Consider the following 10,272-nt stretch of genomic DNA (forward strand, 5'->3'; position numbering starts at 1 on the left):
CTCGACTCTATGATCTCCTCATCGCCATGATAGGGTGATAGGTCGGACACATTGAATGTGTTGCTCACCAAGTACTTGGATGTTGGTATGTCGATGACGTAGGCGTTGTCGTTGATGCGCTTGAGGACCTTGAAGGGACCATCGCCTCGGGGCTTGAGCTTGGAGTTTCTTTCTTGAGGGAAGCGGTCCTTGCGGAGGTGTATCCATACTAGGTCTCCTTCATTGAAGATCCGTGCCTTTTTCTTCATGTTGAGTCTAGTGGCTTGACGAAGAACTTGTTGCTCGATTGTTGCCCTTGTATCTTCATGTAGCTTCTTCATGTATTGTGCTCGCTTGTCGATGTTCATGTTTACTTGCTCATGTAGCGGGAGAGGAAGGAGGTCAATCGCCGTAGGTGGTTCAAACCCGTAGACAACCATGAATGGACTTCTCATTGTTGTAGAATGCTTGGCCCGGTTGTAGGCAAACTCCGCATGCGGGATGCAATCTTCCCATGCCTTCAAATTCTTCTTGACAAGGACTCGAAGTAGTGTGGATAGGCTTCGGTTCACCACTTCGGTTTGCCCACTGGTTTGTGGGTGCGAGGATGACGAGAACAAAAGCTTGACGTTGAACTTGGCCATTAGTGTCTTCCAAAGGTAACTCATGAATTTGACATATCGATCCGACACAATGCTTCTTGGTACACCGTGGAGTCTCACAATTTCCCTAAAAAACAAGGAGGCAATATGTGAAGCATCATCCGTTCGAGAGCATGGTATGAAATGAGCCATTTTAGAGAATCGATCAACCACTACAAAAATTGAATCATGACCATATTTGGTTCTAGGCAATCCTAGCACGAAATCCATACTTATATCGGACCAAGGAGCATAAGGAATAGGCAATGGTGTATAAAGACCATAGGGGTTGGAAGTGGACTTAGCTTGTAAGCATGTTGTGCACCGTCGGCAAAGGCGTTCCACGTCACGGTACATTCTTGGCCAATAATAGTGAGTGGAAAGCATGGCATATGTCTTCTCTCGTCCAAAGTGTCCCATAAGACCACCACCATGCGATTCTTGTAAGAGCAAAAGGCGAAGCGAAGACATGGGAATACAAAGTTTGTTGCCCTTGAACAAGAATCCTTGGTGCAAATAGAAATCATCGATGCCCTTATCACTAGAACACTTTGCAAAGATTGGGCCAAAGAAAGTATCGGAAGCATATAAGTCTTTGATTTCATCAAGACCCAAAACATGGACATCCAAACGAGTGAGTAAGAGGGTGAGCTTGCGGGAAAGAGCATCCGCAACTACATTGTCCTTGCCCTTCTTGTATTTGATTACATATGGAAAGGACTCAATGAACTCAACCCACTTTGCATGTCTTTTGTTCAAATTGTGTTGACTTTTCAAATACTTCAAAGACTCATGGTCGGAGTGAATGACAAACTCTTTTGGCCAAAGATAGTGTTGCCAAACTTCAAGAATACGAACCAAAGCATAAAGTTCCTTGTCATATATAGGATAGTTGAGGCGTGCGCCATCCAACTTCTCGCTATAGTATGCCACGGGTTTTCCATCTTGCATAAGAACTCCACCAATACCGAGTCCACTCGCATCACATTCAATCTCAAAAGTTTTGGAAAAATTCGTAAGAACAAGTAGAGGAGCCTCGGTAAGTCTCTTTTTCAACTCATCAAAAGCTTTTTGTTGGGCCTTGCCCCACACAAACGGAACATTCTTTTTGGTAAGTTCATTCAAAGGGCAAGCAATGGTGCTAAAATCTTTCACAAAGCGGCGGTAGAAACCGGCAAGTCCATGGAAACTTCGGACTTGACCAACATTTGTAGGAGTAGGCCAATTGTGGATGGCCTCAACCTTGGAAGAATCAACTTCAATGCCATTGGCGGAAACCACAAATCCAAGAAAAACCAACTTGTTTTGAGCAAAGGTGCACTTGGGGAGGTTTGCATAAAGCTTCTCATGACGCAAGATGCATAAGACTTCTCTCACATGTTGCACATGGTCCTCGAGATTTTTGCTATAAATGAGAATATCATCGAAATAGACAACCACACTCTTGCCAATGAGAGGTCGCAAGATGTGATTCATGAGGCGCATGAAAGTAGATGGAGCATTTGAAAGACCAAATGACATGACAAGCCATTCATAGAGACCAAGTTTGGTCTTGAATGCCGTTTTCCATTCATCACCAATTGCCATGCGGATTTGGTGGTAGCCACTACGCAAATCTATCTTAGAGAAAATCGTGGCACCACTCAATTCATCAAGCATGTCATCTAAACGCGGAATGGGATGGCGGTAGCGAACGGTAATGGCATTGATGGGGCGACAATCCATACACATTCGTTGCGACTCATCCGGTTTAGGCACAAGAATCACGGGAACCGCACAAGGGCTTAAGCTTTCACGAACATACCCTTTTTCGAGGAGGTCTTGTATTTGGCGTTGAATCTCCTTTGTGTCTTCGGGGTTGGTGCGGTAGGCGGCGCGGTTTGGTAGAGGAGCGCCGGGTATGAGGTCGATGCGGTGCTCAATTCCTCTAAGCGGTGGGAGTCCATGAGGAAGCTCGTCGGGGAAGACATCTTGGAACTCCTTCAAAAGAGACAACAAAGACGAAGGAAGTGTTGTTAAGTCGTTAGTCTCCGAGGATGGCCCCTTGCAAATGAGCACATAGTGCAATTTGGTGGATGGGTTGTGGTGCACTTCTCTCATCTCACTCTTGGTAGCTATGAGGACACTCTTCATCTCACTCATATATGGCTTGTGGCGCTCACTTTCTTTTTGGTGGGTCACTCTCTCACCACTCATCTCACTAGTGATTGTAGCTTCCTTAGCCCTCACTAGAGCCTTTGCATTGTCCGCAATTACTTGGTTAGGAGTCATTGGGCGTAGGATGAATGTCTTGTCGCCAACCTTGAAGCTATAGGCATTTGTGTAGCCATCATGGCTTGCTCTTTTGTCATATTGCCAAGGGCGACCAAGTAGCATGTGGCACACCGTCATGGGTACTACATCACAATCAACGGTATCTTCATAGGCGCCAATCTTGAAGGATACGGAGACGGTGTGTTGTATCTTGACGTTTCCATTGTCACTTAGCCATTGCACATGGTAAGGGTGGGGGTGTTTCCGGAGTGTGAGGTTGAGCTTGGAGCATAGTTCGGTGCTTGCAAGATTGTGGCAACTCCCTCCATCGATGATAACCTTTATTGACTTGCCATTGGTTCCGGCTCTTGTTTGGAATATGTTGCACCTTTGATCTTCACTGGGGAGTGCATGGGTTGTCAACACTTTGGTCACTACAAGAGATGGGCTTGCATCATGCACACATAGGACTTGCTCTTGGTCTTCCAAGTGATCATCTTCATGATTGGTTGCGGCTTGTACCAAGGCTTCATATTCACCTTCACTCAAGTACTCCACATCTCCATCATCTCTTGTTATCATAACTCTTGTGTTCTTGCATTCAAAGGATTTATGTCCTTGAGCACCACACTTGAAGCAAGTGATGTTACTAGATCCCGTGGAAGCTTTGGAGGACATAGATGATTGCTCCGGCTTGAAGCTTGTTTTCTTGAAGGCACTCTTCATTTGCTTGGGAGGATCCTTGGAGGCAATAGCACTTGTGTTTTTTATGCTTGAGGAGGTGTTTGTTGCATTTCTCGTGGCGAAGAAGGACTTTGTTTTTGCACTTGCTATGTCTTCTCGCACTTGGCGCTCGGCTCTTGTAGCTTGATGAAGCAACTCAACCATGTTGGTGTAAGGCAAGAACTCCACTATCCTCTTGACGGGAATGTTCAATCCATTCAAGAATCTTGCCATAGTTTGCTCTTCTCGCTCATCCACATTGGCACTGATACGTCCCAAGCGTATCTATAATTTCTTATGTTCCATGCTACTTTATTGATGATACTCACATGTTTTATACACATTATATGTCATTATTATGCATTTTCCGGCACTAACCTATTGACGAGATGCCGAAGAGCCGATTGTTGTTTTCTGCTGTTTTTGGTTTCAGAAATCCTAGTAAGGAAATATTCTCGGAATTGGACGAAATCAACGCCCAGGGTCCTATTTTTGCACGACGCTTCCAGAAGACCGGAGGGGAGACGAAGTGGGGCCACGGGGCGCCACCACACTAGGGCGGCGTGGCCTAAGGGGGGCCCGCGCGGCCCTAGCGTGTGGGGCCCCCGTGACTCTCCCGACTCCGCCCTTCCGCCTACTTAAAGCCTCCGTCGCGAAACCCCCGACACCGAGAGCCACGATACGGAAAACCTTCCAGAGACGCTGCCGCCGCCAATCCCATCTCGGGGGATTCAGGAGATCGCCTCCGGCACCCTGCCGGAGAGGGGAATCATCTCCCGGAGGTCTCTTCATCGCCATGATCGCCTCCGGATCGATGTGTGAGTAGTTCACCCCTGGACTATGGGTCCATAGCAGTAGCTAGATGGTCGTCTTCTCCTCATTGTGCTATCATGTTAGATCTTGTGAGCTGCCTATCATGATCAAGATCATCTATTTGTAATCCTACATGTTGTGTTTGTTGGGATCCGATGAATATTGAATACTATGTCAAGTTGATTATCAATCTATCATATATGTTATTTATGTTCTTGCATGCTCTCCGTTGCTAGTAGAGGCTCTGGCCAAGTTGATACTTGTGACTCCAAGAGGGAGTATTTATGCTCGATAGTGGGTTCATGCCTCCATTAAATGCGGGACGAGTGACGGAAAGTTCTAAGGTTGTGGATGTGCTTGTTGCCACTAGGGATAAAACATCGATGCTTTGTCTAAGGATATTTGTGTTGATTACATTACGCACCATACTTAATGCAATTGTCTCGTTGTTTACAACTTAATACTGGAGGGGGTTCGGATGATAACTCGAAGGTGGACTTTTTAGGCATAGATGCATGCTCGGATAGCGGTCTATGTACTTTGTCGTAATGCCCTGATTAAATCTCATAGTACTCATCATGATATATGTATGTGCATTGTTATGCCTTCTTTATTTGTCAATTGCCCAACTGTAATTTGTTCACTCAACATCTGCTATCTTATGGGAGAGACACCACTAGTGAACTGTGGACCCCGGTCCTATTCTTTACATCTGAAATACAATCTACTGCAATTGTTCTTTACTGTTCTTCGCAAACAACCATCATCATCCACACTATACATCTAATCCTTTCTTTACAGCAAGCCGGTGAGATTGACAACCTCGCTGTTACGTTGGGGCAAAGTTCTGTGATTGTGTTGTGAAGGTTCCACGTTGGCGCCGGAATCCCTGGTGTTGCGCCGCACTACACCCCTCCGCCATCAACCTTCAACGTGCTTCTTGACTCCTACTGGTTCGATTAAACCTTGGTTTCTTACTGAGGGAAACTTGCTACTGTGCGCATCACACCTTCCTCTTGGGGTTCCCAACGGACGTGTCAACTACACGCATCAGGCACTCATCATGGTCATGTGCATCTCCTTGTAGTACTCCTCAACGGACTTGAAGCTTTGCTTGAGTTGAGTAAGCTTGTTGAAGAGGTCACGTTTGTGGTGGGTGGGCACAAAGCGTTTGTGCATGAATTCTTGCATCTCTTCCCATGTGTCAATGGGCTCTAAGTCTTCCTTGTCACGCTTCTTGTTCACTTCTTCCCACCAAACATTTGCATATCCCTCAAACTCAAGTGATTCCATGGCTACTTTCTTTGCTTCGGAGAAGTTGTGTATGCGGAAGATTTTGTCAACCTTGAGGACCCAAGACAAGTATGCATCGGGGTCTTCCTCTCCTTGGAACTTGGGCATGCTGAACTTGAGCTTCCCAAAGATTTCCTCTTCATTGCGGTCATTGCGTCTAGGAGGTGGTCTTTCTTCACCAAGGTCTTGACGTTGTTGAGGTAGATGTTGTGGACCTTGAGCATCTCTATTGTTGTTGCTATGTTGTTGACGAGGAGGTGGTCTTCCATGACCTTCATCTTGATCATCATTGTTGTGGAAGCGTCGAGGCATCACACTTTCTTCACTTGATGCTTGGTGATGACTTGATTCCTCTTTCTTGCCCTTGGAGGTGGTCTTCTAGCATGAGGTCGATCATCATGATGACGGCGATTATCTTGACCTTGAGGGCGTTGAGGTTAAACAACATTGATGATTTGGCGCTCTTGACGCGCTTGCCTCGCTTCTTCTTCATGAAGGCGTTGTCTTCTAGTTTGAGCTTCTTGTACTTGTCGTTGCCGCTCTTGTTCTTCAAGTGCTTGTTGTTCATTGCGGAGACGCTCTTGTTCCCTTGCTCGAACTAGCTCTTGATCATGTCGAAGGCGTTCTTGCTCTTGTTGGAATTGAGCATGGAGATTCTCTTGTTGAAGGCGCTCTTCTTCAAGGCGTTGACGTTCTTGGACAAGGCGAAGTCGAGCTTGCTCCGCTTCTAGAGCTTGTTGGTGAAGAACTTGAACATCCACATTATGGTGGTGTGGGTCTTCATTGGAATCATGGCAAGACGGTGTAGGAGCTCGTGATCTTGAGCTATGAGAGCGCGAAGACCTTGAGTGGTGTCTTCTATCTTCTTGACAGTTGAGTGTATGAAGGATATTGTCCAACGCCGTCTTCATTTCCCTTGTCTCTTGACCTTGTATGGCGAGTGTTGCCTTCAACTCGTTGCCTTGAGTTTCAATCTTCTCATTGAGGTCTTGAACTTGGTTGTTGAGGTCAATCCTTTGCACTTGAGCTCTTTCTTCATAGCGTACATTGGTATCCTTGATCATTGCTTCAAATTGATTGAGCTTGGCGTGGACGGCTTGAGTAGCTATCCAATGTTGATGTCGCGTCATCGGTAGTTGGTTCCCTTCTCCACTAGACATGGTTACAACTAAAACAAGAACTATGTGGTGGGTGGTTAGGAAAGACTATCAAAAGTGTCAAAACTTGCAAACCAAAATCGAAAAGGTGTTTCAAGGCGGAGGGCAACCGATATGTATGCACACACACAAAAACAAAAACTCTATATGGTGTTAGGTATGGATGTGGAAAGCCAAATGGAAGAACCGAACGAAAAGTCTATTGTCAAAAGTGGGTAAGATCCAAAAGTCACAAGTCAAAGGCGGTGATCACAAAAGGCATACACAAAGGTGGAATACACACGTGGGACAAAATGGGGTTAGCGCGACTTGGAAAAAGAGCACGAACAAAATTGGTCCTAGCGAAGACTACTAGCTCGGTGTCACGCTAACGCAAGAGAGACCGTGGCTTGGTTGCAAAATTGAGAAGCAACAAGATTTGCGCAAGACGCCTCTCTTCTCTTTTCTCTCTTTTGCTTATAAGCTTTGGACTCTTTTTTGTATAGGTGTCACTCACACTCTTTTTCTTTTTGTCTTTTTCTTTCTTTTTCTCACTATGTAAGGATACTACTATCTATGTAAGTATGTCACACTTCTTTTGCTTATCTTTTCACACGAGCTTGCTTCGTAGCTTTGCTCAACACACGCACACCCTCACGGTCGGGACGCTTGCGCAATGCTTCGCAACACTAGAAAGCCACTCTCGATAGGAAAGGTACGCAAAAGAGGCTAGGGCTACAAGTTAGGGGCAAGTTATACCACTTGATGATGGTGGCCGACGACCTTGAACTTGCTATGGTGGAGGTGTCAAATGAACCGCTTGGATCCTCGGGGTGCCGTCGTCGTTGTCGATGTTGCGGAAGCTTTGTGGTAGCTGAAAGGCACACAAACCGAAGTCCAAACACAAGGGGGTTAGTGCCAAAACGAAAAACGAAGGATGCTGTCAAAATTTCGGCTGGCCGGAACTTCGGTCTCGAGGGCGGTACTTCCGGTCCCGGGCGGAACTTCCGGTTCTGCCGGGCGGAACTTCCGGTCGCAATCAGATCTGCGGGCTGTTCTTCGATTTGGGCGGAAATCCGGGCCGAAAATCTTCGAATTCGAGGAAAATTTGGCACTAGAAGCTGTGGGAAGGTGGGGGAATTGCAGATCAACACCAAAGACAAGTTTCTATTGGACCAAAACCACCAAAAACTCAACAAATCGCGAGATCCAACCAAGGCCAATTTGGGGCTATTTTTTGGGCGAAATTGGTGGAATTGGGGGTTGTGGGGGTCAAATCCGTGTCAACCAAAGAGCTGCTGATACCATATGATAAGAGCTAAGCCCAAGGATGTGCCCGATCTTCACGGATTTGGGTGGAACTCGTTGGGGAGGTGGATGAACGCGATGAACACGACGAACGCGGAGGGGAATCGTGGGGATACAACACACACACGCACACAAATCGGTTTTCCCTCGTTGGCCCGAACCACCAACTCGATAGAGGTTGCGAGAAAAGACCTTCCGGTAGAAGTCCCGCAAAGAGATCGACAAGTCGAATCCCGAGAGATCTAGAAGGGCGAAAAGACCGGAAGGTTGATAGAAGTGCAAGCAAAAGACCAAATAGGTAGAAGTGCAAGCAAAGGACAAACAAATCGGTAGAAGTCGCCAAAGAGATCTTCACGAGTCGTCAAGGAGCCCGGGTGGGTACAAGATCAAAGATCTAGGTAGGGTTCCCACAAGGGTGAGCAAAGCTCAGGTTTAATTTCACATCAAGTCTAATCTCAGATCTGAGCCAACAAGGCTATTTATAGGTGGGGGCGAAGGGATAAGTTACACGCTGAAAAGTGCTGTTTTGCTGAAGTTCGATGGGGCGGAAGTTCCGGTCGTCCTGGGCGGAAGTTCCGGTCACGGGCGGAAGTTCCGGTCTTGCGGGCCGGAAGTTCCGGTCGGGCCGGAAGTTCCGGCCAAGTTCCGGCCAAGTTCCGAAAGTTGTCCATTTCCTCGCAGTAACATCCAGTGTTGTTTTCGCGCAATTTCGGAACTTGGGCGGAACTTGGGCGGAAGTTCCGGTGGGGCGGAAGTTCCGGTCCCTCGGGGAGGAAGTTCCGGCCTGATGCTTTTTCCTGGGCGCTGGAGGGCATCTTGGGGGCATCTTGGAGGAATCTGGCCGGAAGTTCCGGTCCTGGGGGGCGGAAGTTCCGGCCTGGGCGCTGTAGCTCCATCTTCATCGTTTCCAGCTCTCTCTCCAATGGCTTGGTCTCCATGGCTTGCGTCTTGGTCGATGTACCTGATTGAGCATAGGGTATTTGCATGAAGTAGCATGCCATCCAAGGGGATATCAAATGCATATGTGGAAAGGAGCGAATTCACCTCTTGGTGTAGGGCTTTGGCTCGAGCTCGTGTCATTGGGCCACGAGGAGGGCTTGTCGGTCTTGAGGAGGCGGTGTCCAAAGGCCACCCCGTATCATTGTCCATACTTCATCTCATCACATCATTCTTATCTACGTACACTTGAAAACTTCCTTCATACAAAAACTTCACACATTCTCTATTAGCAGCATTAGTACAATCAAAATAAACAAATCCTCTTGTGTTCAATACTAACATATATCAAACATCTATTAAAGCATTATCTACTATAGCAACCTTTCAAAAAGCCGTTTGATCAAAAGAACTCAAAAAGAAAGAGATTTAAGAGGCAAATGCAAATAGTGCAGAAATCTGTCCAAACAGAACAACAGGTAAAGATTGATTTTTTTGAACATCCTATGTTGCTCATCTCGAAAAGTGCTCAACTAACGAAATTAGATAATAACCTAGGCATATGCATAAAAAATGAAAGCTCAAAATTTCGCTCTGGCTATTTTACGAATTTTTATGGTGACAGCACATAATCTATTTTCAGGACAACAACTTCTCCAAATATTACTTTCTTCCTATTAGAGTCTATTCTTGGAAAAACGAACTAAAAATGATAAGGAGATCAGGTTATTACCGACGTAATAACTTCCAAGACTCAATCAAAAATAAAAAATACAGAAAATAAACATGGGTTATCTTCCAAGAGTGCTTTTCTTTAACGCCTTTCAACTAGGCGCAGAAAAAGAGCGAGCATCAAGTATTATCAAATGAAAAATGAAGAAGCATCAAGAAGAAAATTCAAAACACATTTAAGTCTAACCCACTTCTTATGCATAGGAATCTTGTACAAAAATAAATTCACAAAGAATAAAGTGACAAGCATAAGAAGATAAAACAAGAGTAACTTCAAAACTTTCAGCATATAGAGAGATGTTTTAGTACCACGAAAACTTCTACAACCATATTTTCTCTCTCGTAATAACTTTCAGTAGCATCATGAATAAACTAAACAATATAACTATCACATAAAGCATTCTTATCATGACCCATAGGAATAAAATAATTATTACTCTCCATATAAGCATAGTCAT

Source organism: Lolium rigidum, chromosome 1, assembly GCF_022539505.1.
Source record: "Lolium rigidum isolate FL_2022 chromosome 1, APGP_CSIRO_Lrig_0.1, whole genome shotgun sequence".
Classification (NCBI taxonomy): domain Eukaryota; kingdom Viridiplantae; phylum Streptophyta; class Magnoliopsida; order Poales; family Poaceae; genus Lolium; species Lolium rigidum.